The sequence below is a fragment of the Miscanthus floridulus genome, chromosome 4 (assembly GCF_019320115.1).
Source record: "Miscanthus floridulus cultivar M001 chromosome 4, ASM1932011v1, whole genome shotgun sequence".
Classification (NCBI taxonomy): Eukaryota; Viridiplantae; Streptophyta; class Magnoliopsida; order Poales; family Poaceae; genus Miscanthus; species Miscanthus floridulus.
The window spans coordinates 24,082,534-24,094,093 of NC_089583.1; the positions used below are offsets into that span (position 1 = coordinate 24,082,534).

Below are 11,560 nucleotides of genomic sequence, written 5' to 3' on the forward strand. Positions count from 1 at the left end.
CCAGCGCCTGATTATCTATCAGTAAAAAGAGTTCATCATGCAAGTCAAGAGCCACAATCAGTTTGGCACCAAGAAGGAGGGCATGAGCAAAAAATTTGTGCTGAGCATGAGCGGATTATTTTGGGAAGAGAGGAGTACAAAGTGGTACACTGGAGGCCACCGCCCTTGGACTCCAGATACGCCTCCAAAAGCTCCAGATTTCTCTCACACGACACCAAGGGGCAGCTGCCACCCTTGGATTCCGGCCGCCAGCGTCATTGTGCCCCGCGAAATGGATCCCGCCGGCGCCTCTCTGGCTTATCCCGCCCATCCGTTCCCCTTCCCCACCTTCCAGATGCCGCACGACGCCGCCGCCCAGATGCCGGTGCCAACGCGCCAGGGGAGTTCCCATGCCGGCGCTGGCGGGGGGAACCATCTATGCTGCTGATTGATGTGTGGACCACAAATTTGTGTCCAATCAAACTGGGATTCCACCGTCGGACATTCTTCGTGCACCTTCAGATCTTCAGGTAAGAAAAAATATCGCCTTGGTTTTCATGGTTAAACTCGCGTACGAGTTAGTAGTAGAAAAACATCCTATTTTTGAAACGGAAAGTGAATCATGGATGTTGTAAAATGCTCGTTTGCTTAGTCATCTGCAAATGTTAGTGGTTGGATGGTCATCCATTCCCATGCAGCTTTAGACCATTGCCCTAGTGTTTCTTATTTAACATCCAATGCCTAGCGAGTGCTCGTTGGACTGACATCACTACCAATGATACCGTGGACCGTTCCTACTCTCTTCCTGTTGTACCACAGTTTAATTATACAACAGCCAATGCCTAAATGCCTAATGCCTTCCCATTGGACAGATATAACTACACTTGTGCTTTAGTTATATATATCTGAACATGCAAAAGAACAAGGGAGCAATAGACCATTCCCATCAAAAGCTCTCTGATCCAACTCCATGGCGAAGGTGTTCCACTGTGGAGTTTAATGGGTGAAGCTGAAAAACATATAACATATGTCTTTTATGTAAGGGAAGCCCCGAAAAAAATCAAAGTTTCTGGGGGCAATATAAGTAAGGAATCATGGTCACTGACCCACATCAATCTGCTCTAAATCCTATACCAAGACATCACATGAAGTCCAATTATGCTTGTCTTCTCTAAAAATATTGCTAACCTACGTAGAGGTATGGGCTGATGAACGGTACCAACATGATTGGCTTTTAGGTGCCTACCTTGAAATCATATCTGCGTTAAAGCTAGAGATATAATAAGCTCTGAGGTGCCCTCACCAAAAAAAGTTGCCGCAGCACAAACTAAAGGTGGTGCTACTTTGAGCTAGTCGCTTTGGTTAGAGAGAGTGTGCTCTGTTATTGCTATTCGCTTCCGTCTTCTCTCCAAGGCAAAGGGCAGCAGGGGAAGCAGCCTCAGCCGCTGCACTCTCCTGCCCTCCTTGGGGAAAAGGAAACTTGGCTTATTTCTCAACTGCGAGCTGGTGAGATATCCACCAGAGAGATGGCTCCACTGGGTGGTGTCGAGAATATTCAGTAGAAGGGACACAAAGTCCTGCACGATTACCTCACAGGGTAGATTTTCCTTGCATCTGAGCTCTTTATTTGTTTTCTGGAAGCATTTTTCCTCCAAAACTACAGGGGTATATTTGGCTTCACGTTGAATTGATCTAGTTTTGGTTTGATATATATGCTGGATTTCAATGCTTGATCTCCTCTATTTTTTATCACGATTAGTTATGATAAGGATGATTAATCACGATTAATCGCGATTAGTCGTCCGATCTGAAAACACTGGCAGGACGGCACCCACTAAGCCAATTTAATTTCTTAATCAAAGACAGCTCACACTTGTAGTAGTAGTTTAAGCAATTAGCTGGTGACAAGATCGGCCTTACCTCGTGTGCGCTACGACGGTATATAGTCTTGGTGTCAGATTGAGTTGGGTTCCCGATGGTGGGTTGACGGTCACCGGCAGCTGTGTATACTTGTTAAGAGGTTGGTTGCTGGAGCCAGAGTCCACGCTGCTCACGGTATTCTCTGCTGGGATCGATTAGCAGGTGAGATGTGAGAACTTGATATATATAGCTCTTGCTCCTTATGGCCAGTTGGTTCGATATAGATTTCGATGGGTAATTTGGTAAACTAATTAGGCGAGAAATTTGTCTAAACTTCTCTCACCTCAAGCTTGATTTTGAGTGGAGTTCTACTTTCTGTATTAAGATGTTTCATGAAATTGCTAGGTTAATTTGATAATTTGATGCCTTGTGTTACACAAGGGCTTATTAATTGCACCTTTCTGCCTGTGCAGACCACCACAGCCCAACACCTCCAAATTGCAAAATGCTCTTAGACACAACCAACTGTTGTCCCCTAACAAAGAAGATAGTCTTTTTTTTAGAAGATCTGTTGTCGGCATGTATTTAAGTAGAGAAAGAGTCTACAAAACGTGCGAGCAGCATGAGGATTTACAAGGCTTCCAGTAGTTTACTGGATTGCTTGACACCCCTCAAGAAAGAAGTCTAATTTACAGTAATAATAAAGACATCAGTTCAACTTCGAAAGAAAGAATAAAAATCATCTCAACATTGTTTAAAAAAAAAGATTATCTAAACATTTGATTCTGATTTATGTCGATGTGTGCAGGGGTGATTATTCCAGAGGCCTGTCTCCTGCATAGCACCGACCAGTTCTTTGCTTCGTCCTGTATGCCTGCAATTGTTTGTTGCGCTGTTCTCTCCCTCCGACTGCTCCCAGACTGTGAGCATAACTAGTTCTCTTGTGCCTTGGCCGAAGGTGGTTGTTGATCAGCAATACGAGTAAACCATTTTTAGATCTTGCTGGTTATTACTTATTCCACGCTGAGGGGTATAGACTTCTTCTACCATAATAAAGAAGATAGTCGTCCAAGATGGACATCGCCATGGTGGCGATGAACACCCTCCTCCCCAAGCTTGCGAAGCTGGTGGTTGGTGAGTACAAGCTGCAGAAGAGTGTCAAGGGAGAGATCAAGGAACTCGAGGATGAGCTGATAAGTATGACCACAGCCCTCCACAAGGTGGCTGAAGTGCCGCCGGACCAGCTTGATGAGCAGGTCAAGATCTGGGCCAGCGATGTGAGGGAGCTTTCATATGACATAGAAGATGAAGTTGACACATTCATGTTGCACGACAAGGAGCATGAACATACCAGCCCATTCAGACTCGAGGGGCTCATTGGTAAGGCCGCCGATCTATACAAGAAGGCAAAGACTAACCATAAGATCTACAATGTTATCAAAGACATCAAGGACCAGGTCAAGAAGGTTGCTGAGCGTCGTGATAGGTACAAGATTGATAACATCGCTGCAAGGCGTTGGCATTGGCCAGCCAAAGAAGGAGCTAGCTAAACGACTCTTGGAACAGATCCACTCGTCAACATGGAGGCAGCAATCATATATAGTTTCTATTGTTGGATTTGGAGGATTGGGGAAGACAACTCTTGCCAATTCATTGCTTCAAGATCTTAAAGCAAAATTTGATTGCCATATTTTTGTCTCAGTCACCCTTAATCCTGACATAAGGAAAATTTTCAAGAACATCCTTCTCCAACTTGATGAGAAGAAGTATAGCCACTTAGATGAAGGATGAGAAGTGAACCAGCTAATTGACAAAATTATAGAATTTCTCCAGAATAGAAGGTACAATTTTGGTTATACCTGCTCTTCATCATTGTTAGCAAATATGTTTTTTTATGAGAGAACGATGATAAAGTATGCAGTAACTGGTCCATTCAAGTTTGTATTACTCCCTCTGTCCTGGAATATAAGGTATTGAAGCATTCAAAACATATCCCAAATTAAGGTATTCTAGGTAAATTAAATCTCCCAATACACCAATCACATATGTACCTACAATAAGTATCCACACCAGACTCAAAACATGGTGAGCACAAGATCTTTCTATGTTAAATGAGGGTTACATGCGTCATTTGGTTTAGCCAATAGTTTGTCCTAGAATTCCTATGATACCTTATATTCTGGGACAAAGGGAGTACTTTCTTAGCCTATGGTTGTAAGCTTAGATTCTATACTAGAAGTTTAGATTCTATAACTCGTCACACATACAGCTAGGTGTCAAAAGTGTTAGAACCAGCATACTCCACTTTGTATTTTTGGTAAACTAATGATTATTTCATGGCTGCCCCCAATGCTTGGGACTAAAAGGCTTTGTCGTTGTTGTACTGCTTATTTTGCGAAACTTTTTAATAACCACACACTTGCTGACACTACCTAAATCCAATAAAATTACCTTACTGATAAACGTAGTAGGACTCAAACCGTGGTCTTTGACGGAGAAATGACCATCAGTGGAATTATTTTCGAAGTATACTTGCTTGCCTGATCATCAATTGAATTTAATAGTCAAATTTGATTCAGTAAAATGTGAGAGTAAAACAAATATTTTTTTTATCTTAAGGTGCTTTTCATTACTCATCAGACCCAGCTAAACTGCTGCTCACCAAATCCTCAATTTCTTGAGGTACACCTTCCCAAGTGGTATTAGTTCCACTAGAGTAGTTAGACCCAATAGCAGCTAGAGAATGCGCTACTTTGTTACAATCGCGCTTACACACACTTATCTTACAAGATATATGCTCAAACCTCATCAAGTGCTTCAGCTCTGTGATCACTTCTCCCATCACCGACAGACAGTACTCATCCCCCTCCAGTGCTGTCTTCATCAGAGTCACGTCTGTTTCAATGCAGATTCGTGAAATTCCCATGTTGGTCGCCTCTTGCAATCCTGCAAGTAATTCGGCATGGAATGCGTCAAGTAAAAAACCATCCCAACCAGTACCCGTCTTCATCACCCGGCCTTGGTCATCTCTGATGGCAAAGCCCCAGCCCCCTTCTTTCCGAGAGCTATCAAACACGCCATCCGAGTTGATTTTTAGCTTGCCCTCTTGTGTCCTGCTCCATTTCCTTCTCTGTCGACTGTCCAACAAGAGCTTCTTCTCTTCTATTTCTGAAATTGGTCAGCCTGAAATTCTGTGATATATGCAATCTCGATTGCTGATAGCCTCCTCCCTTCCCCTCACTGCTTATTTCTTTCTCCCCACCAGAGCCACAGTAGCATCACCACGTGCTGTTAGCTGCTCCTTCTCTCCAGTGCCAAAACTATCTCTATCATCTCCCTAGCTGTCCCACCCTTGGACAACCTGCACCTTAGCTCCTCCAAGTTCCGCTCTCTCCACACTTGTTTTACTTCTTCACATTTCGGCATCAGGTGACCACCATCCTCGTCCAGCCTATGACAGCACATGCAGCACTTTGTATCCAGTTCCATCCCTCTTCGTTGTAGCACCTTTCTAACAGCCAATGTGTTATGGCTCAGTCTCCATAGGAAATGCTTAATCTTCGGTGGACAGGCTATGTTCCACAGTTCTCCAATAATCAGTTTCTCCACTACTTCCTTCTGCTCTGTTTATTGAGTTTCTTCGTTGCCGCCTTGGTTCTACTACTATTTGTACATTATATGCTGATCCCACCGCGAGAACATACCTTTGCTATCAAAGTGCCACCCGATAATATCCTCCATCTCCACGTGAACTGGCATCAATTGGATATCTTGCACATCCTCATCCTAGAATATTTGGTTAAGGAGGGGGGCATCCCATTGTTCAGTGGCTGGGTCAATCAGCTTTGGCGTAATCGCTTTCCTTGTCACCTCTCTTGGTAACCATGGATCAGCCCAAATGTTTGCTAAAAGGTGAAAGAATAGTATTTTTTATTTGTGTTAAAAAAAAGCCCAAATGTTTATTCTCTGCCCATACCTACCCTCCCAATCACACCATTTTTCAGCACCTCCACCCCCTGAAGTATGCTCCTCCAAGTGTATGAGCATCCTTCCTTTGCTTTTGCTTCCAGTAGACCTGTGTCTGGGAAATATTTAGCTTTCAGAACTCTGGCACATAGTGATTCAGGGTTCTGCAGCAGCCTCCACCCATGTTTTGCCAACATAGCCATGCTGAAGGAGTATAGATCTCTGAACCCCAGACCTCCTTCAGCTTTTGGTCCGACTAGTTTCTCCCATCCAATGCAGTGCATGCTATTCTCCTTATCTTGATTGTTCCACCAGAATCTTGCAATCATTGAGCTGATTTGGTTACACATCTCCTTTGTAATATCAAAGCAGCCCATCGTGAACACTGGGATTGCTTGGGTGTCTGCCTTTATTAAAATCTCCTTCGCCGCTCTAGATAGCAACCTTTCCTTCCAACCCTGTATTCTCTGCCATATCCTTTCCTTCAGGTATGCAAACACATGTGTCCTTGCTCTCCCCACAAACACACAGGGAATCCCAGATACTTGTCATTCATTATTTCTGTTGTAATGTTCAAAGCCTCCACAATATTTTCTTACGAGAGGAGGGATAGTTGGTTTATAGTCTAGACTAGCTATGTTAACGACACTTGCATGATTGATAAAAAGGGCAGACCCAGTGCCGGAGGCTCCCACATGAGTGGGGTCTAGGGAAGGGAAAAATCGAGGCAAGCCTTCCCCCCGCAAAATCTGCGGAGAGGCTGCTTCGAACCCACGACCTGGTGACTCAGTCACCTACTCACCTTGCTACTAGTTTGATCACACCATTTACAATATCCAACGTGCTAGATTTCTTATTTCTATATATTTTTCAGCTAGACATCCGCATATATAATTGCATCTTGGCTCACTAACACACCTGTGCATACTGTGTCTATTTACAACTAGGTGTTTGTGTGTGGTTGATGATTTATGGAAAGAATCGGCCTGGGATGCCATCAAACTTTCTTTCCCAGGTGGTCATCCTGAAAGCAAGATATTCATAAGCACTCGCAATAAGACTGTTGCAGAACATGTTGGCGGTGGTGTTTATGAACTGAAACCACTTTCTGATTTTGGTTCAAGAAAGTTGTTCAACAAGAGAATATTTGACACTGATGATGGGTGTCCTCCGAGTTTGGGAGAAGTTGCTGGAAAAATCTTAAAAAAATGTGGTGGTGTACCATTAGCCATTATTACTACCGCAAGTTTACTAGCTAGTAAACCGATGTGTTCAGTGGAATGGGAGAAGGTGAATGAGTCTATTGGTTCTGGACTTGGAGATAGTCTAGATGTGGACAAGATGAGGAAGATATTAAGTCTCAGTTACAATGATCTGCCTTTTCACTTGAAGACTTGCTTGTTGTCTCTGAGCAAATATCCTGAGGATCAGGTGATGAGAAAGGATGTTTTGATATGGAGCTGGGTAGCAGAGGGTTTCATTACAGAGGAGATGCAACAACCTGCAGGGACAAGCTTGGAGGAGATAGGAGAGAACTACTTCAGCGAGCTCATCAATCGAAGCCTGATCCAGGCAGTAGAACAACCTCTCATTTTTAAGCGAGATGGCCTGGTGCATTCTTGCCAAGTGCATGACATGGTGCATGAGCTAATAAATCAGTTGTCAGCAGAAGAAGCTTTTGTTACAACATTGTTGTTAGATGGTCAACAAGTAGGCACAAGTACACCTGCGATGCAACAGCAGAAGATCCGCTGGCTGTCTCTCCGTAACAGCAACAAATCCTATGGCTCGCCAGACGAAGCAATGGAGAACCTGTGTAAAGTGAGGTCACTTGATATCTTTGGCAAGGTCGAGTCGATACCGCCCCTGTCGAGCTTTCCTGTCCTGCGTGTGTTGCAGGTCGATGACTGCTCTGGTCTAGATAACAATCATGTCAATGATCTTGGCAAGTTGCGTCTCCTGAGATTTCTGCGACTACATGGTTTGAATGTCACAAAGCTACCCGAGAGTATTGGCGAGCTGGAGTCTCTCGAGACATTAGACATAAGAGGTTCCATGATAAGTTTGCCACTGTCTTTCGGTAAACTAGGTAAAATGGTTCGGCTAATGGCTAGTACGGTTATACTGCCAGATGGTCTGACTCTGGAGAACATGGAATCTCTACAAGAGCTAGTAGGCATTCTTGTTACCTCGCATGCAGTGACTGAGATTGGTAAGCTGAGACAGCTAAAGGTCCTTGGATTATCCATCTTCCTCGATAATTTTGACACCAAGAATGAATTGATCCTCAAGTGCCTACAAATGTGCCCTAGTATACAAGTATTGTTCCTTGAAGCCTCCACTGGAGAATATCCCCTGGATTTCATGGAACAGGTGCCTTGTGGTCTCCAGAGATTCGTGAGCAATGGCTTATTTATGATGACATTCCCAAGGTGGATTAATCCGTCGCTCTCTCGTCTCACTGCCGTAACCATCGGACTCCACCATGTGGATGTCCAGCCTGAGCACCTTGACAATCTTGCTGGGCTTCCATCTCTCCGCTTTCTCGGACTATACGCTCTTCATTGTTCACAAAATCAGGAAATGCTCATTTGTCCCAGTGGGGCATCTGCGTTCCCGTGTCTAACAGAACTTCAGTTTGAGTGTGCCCTAATGTTCCTTAAGTTTCAACACGGGGCTATGCGAAAACTTCAAAGACTTCAACTTTCATTCGATGCTATGTGGACTAATCGACATTTTGCCACAAACTTTGATTACGGCTTGGAGAACGTCCCTTCTCTCCGTCATGTCGCTGTTCAGTTAATCCTGGTATGCTTCCATGCGGAGCACGCCATTATGAAGGCACTTAGCGGTCATCTCAACCATCCATCGCTCCAAATTTCAACAGCAAGGGAATATAATAATTAAGAGGTACTTATTCCATCGTGGTACGGTTTAAACTCTAAAGCTTAGTTCATGAGTTCGAACCACATTTTATTGTATTATTGTCCGAATTGCTTTTTTTTCTTGTGAGAAATGTTTGCAACCTTATCATGTATGAACATAAATGATCCTATTTCCCATGTTTGTTAGCTCTCAACCAGCTTTTCATTTTCCACCGCATGTGCTGTTTTTTTTTTTATATACTGCGAGTTACGACAAAACAACCATGCATGGGAGCTAAGAAAATTTGTGGCCATGCAAGCCAAGTGCACATATGTTTTTTCTTTGGTGTTATGGCTTTTCTGTCACAATGAGTTCTCTCTACTAAACCCAACTACTTCATATTAGTCTTAATCACTTAATCCCTAGGATCTTTGTAAGATCAAGGGTGCCGACTAGCAGGGTGAATAGGTGGTTTCAACTAAAATCATAAACACTAAGCAAATTTAATTTAATTAATACAAAAAGTGATGCCTAAAATAGAACTCTTGCTAAGCTAGGTGTAGGTTTCACACTACTACAAAAATGATTTTTACAGGCTTCTTCTATTTTTTTTCAAGGACGGTTTACTTAACAAACGGTCTTTAACTAGCTCTGAGAGCATTGTAGCTTACAAACCGTCTCAGAAAATGTCTATTTAGGGCTTGTTCTCTTAAATCCCTAAAAATATATTTTTTTAGGGGTCGGCTTAAGAGAACTAACCCTGAAAATAGGTGATTTCTAGGGAGTTAACCGCCCCTAAAATTGATTTTCAATGGTGGGTTAACTAAGTCAACCACCCTTAAAAAATAGTTGAAGCATAAATAAATTTATAACTTTTTAAATAAAGTCGGATGAAGACAAATTTATATAAAAGTTGTAGCTCGACAAGATCTAAAACAACTATCCTGTAGTTGGCTACAAAATAACTTATTCTGTAGCCACTTTGAGTTACGATAATTACTATGTTAATTTACGAGATTATAGTAATTCCTTACTAAGTGGTTTACTATAATGTTATGGTAAATATCCCCATGTGTTATAGTAACTCAACTATCGTAAATATGTATTGACATTATCGTAAATTAGTATATAAAATTATCGTAAATGGAGGTGGCTACAGAATAACTTATTTTATACCTGGCTACTGAATATACTCTCCCTATATATATATATATATATATATATATATATATATATATATATATATATATATATATAGTTCTTAGATTTTGAATTTCAAATTTACAATTTTTTTAAATGACCTTAGATAGAGTTATTCCGTATATCGAAGTTGTAGTGCTCGACGAGATCTAAAATTTTATAGTTGGAGATTTTTTTTCATTTAAGATCGTTTACAAATAAAAATATTGATTGCAAGATTTGTACTTGTATAGTACAAAAGGATATCTTCATATATGTAGTCACATGTGACTGTGTGGTGTTTTGTAAAAAGGTGGTACGCGCGAGGCAAGAGGTTATAGGTTTAAATTCCCGCGGATGCACTTGTGCAAACACAAACCGAAAATTGAAACATATGATTGGTCGTTAATTCTATAGGCCCCCGGTCACATTAAGAGAACTGTCCCTGAAAATTGATTGGTTGTTAATTGGAAATAGTCTTGATGTGGACATAGTTGCTCTAGTAGCTCCTAAGAGCAACTCCAATAGCCTAGTTATCTTACTCGATTTCCCTAAAATTAGAAAGAAAAAAAAACTAGGCTCCAAGAGACTAGCCATTTGCATCTCTAAAATACCAAGTACTCCATTCGGCAAAGTAGGCGAGCGCTTCGCTCGGTATCTGGGGCGGCTTGGTGTTTTCCGCGCATGCTCGTTCCCACTCCGCAGGAGCACGACGGGTGCCTAGCTCCTCAGGCGAGTCCCGTGGTGATTCTACTTCCTGCGAAGGTGGTCTGTGATGAGGTGCTCGATGGCTGTCTCGACCGTAGTGGCGTAGAGACGTTGGAGGCAGATGGCGTCGCAAGCATGGAGCTGTCGCCGTCGCGAACACGAACGTCACGCTCGACCCGCACAAGCACAGTACGGCGCTGGCAAGGAATTGGTAGCATCCATTGCTAGCTAGCTGCAAGTGAGCCATTATAGATGTTGCGTGCTACAATTTTTGTACGGCAACAGGAGATCCGTGAAGGCAACTTGGAGCATCTTCGTGTGACTCCGTGGCAGTGAACCATGACGCTTCGACGAGAAGCAAGGCATGCCATGAAGGTGTTCGGCTATATGCTCCAAAGTGATGCCGTTATACTCCGTGGCAGTGATCCCCCTCTCTTCTATCCTTTTTAATTTGGTAGCTGATATGTTGGTTATCCTCATCGAAAGGGCTAAGGAGAATGGAAGTTTTGAGAGTCATCCCTCATCCGGTAGACAATGGACTATATCCCATTCTCCAGTATGTCTATGACACTATCCTCTTTTGTAACATGATTTTAACCAGGTCAAACAACTTAAAATAGTGTTAAGTACATTTGAACAATTATATGGGTTAAAGATCAATTTTCAGAAAAAGGTGAGCTTTTCTGGTAAAGCTAATGATACTGTCGCGGAGTGTGCATGGCTTTTTGGTTGCTCCACAGGGAGCACTCCTTTTAAATACCTAGGCATCCCTATGCATCGTAGGAAATTATCCAATATCCTATGCATCACAGGAAATTATCCAATAGTGACTAGATAATGATTCGAGAGATATTTTTGTTTGTTTTTTTTAATAATGATTCGAGAGATAATAATTATCCAATATCCTATGCATCACAGGAAAAATCTTAAAATAGTGCATGGCTTTTTGTGTGTCAAACTTTGACACTACATTTTTATAAATTTGATTAGTTTGACTAGAGGT

The 11,560-nt window shown here is 42.4% G+C and overlaps 1 pseudogene; it reads left to right on the plus strand.

Moving 5' to 3' along the window:
- The first annotated feature begins 1,417 nt into the window (after positions 1-1,417).
- Positions 1,418-8,861, plus strand: LOC136551163 (disease resistance protein RGA5-like; annotated as a pseudogene).
- Positions 8,862-11,560: the final 2,699 nt, after the last annotated feature.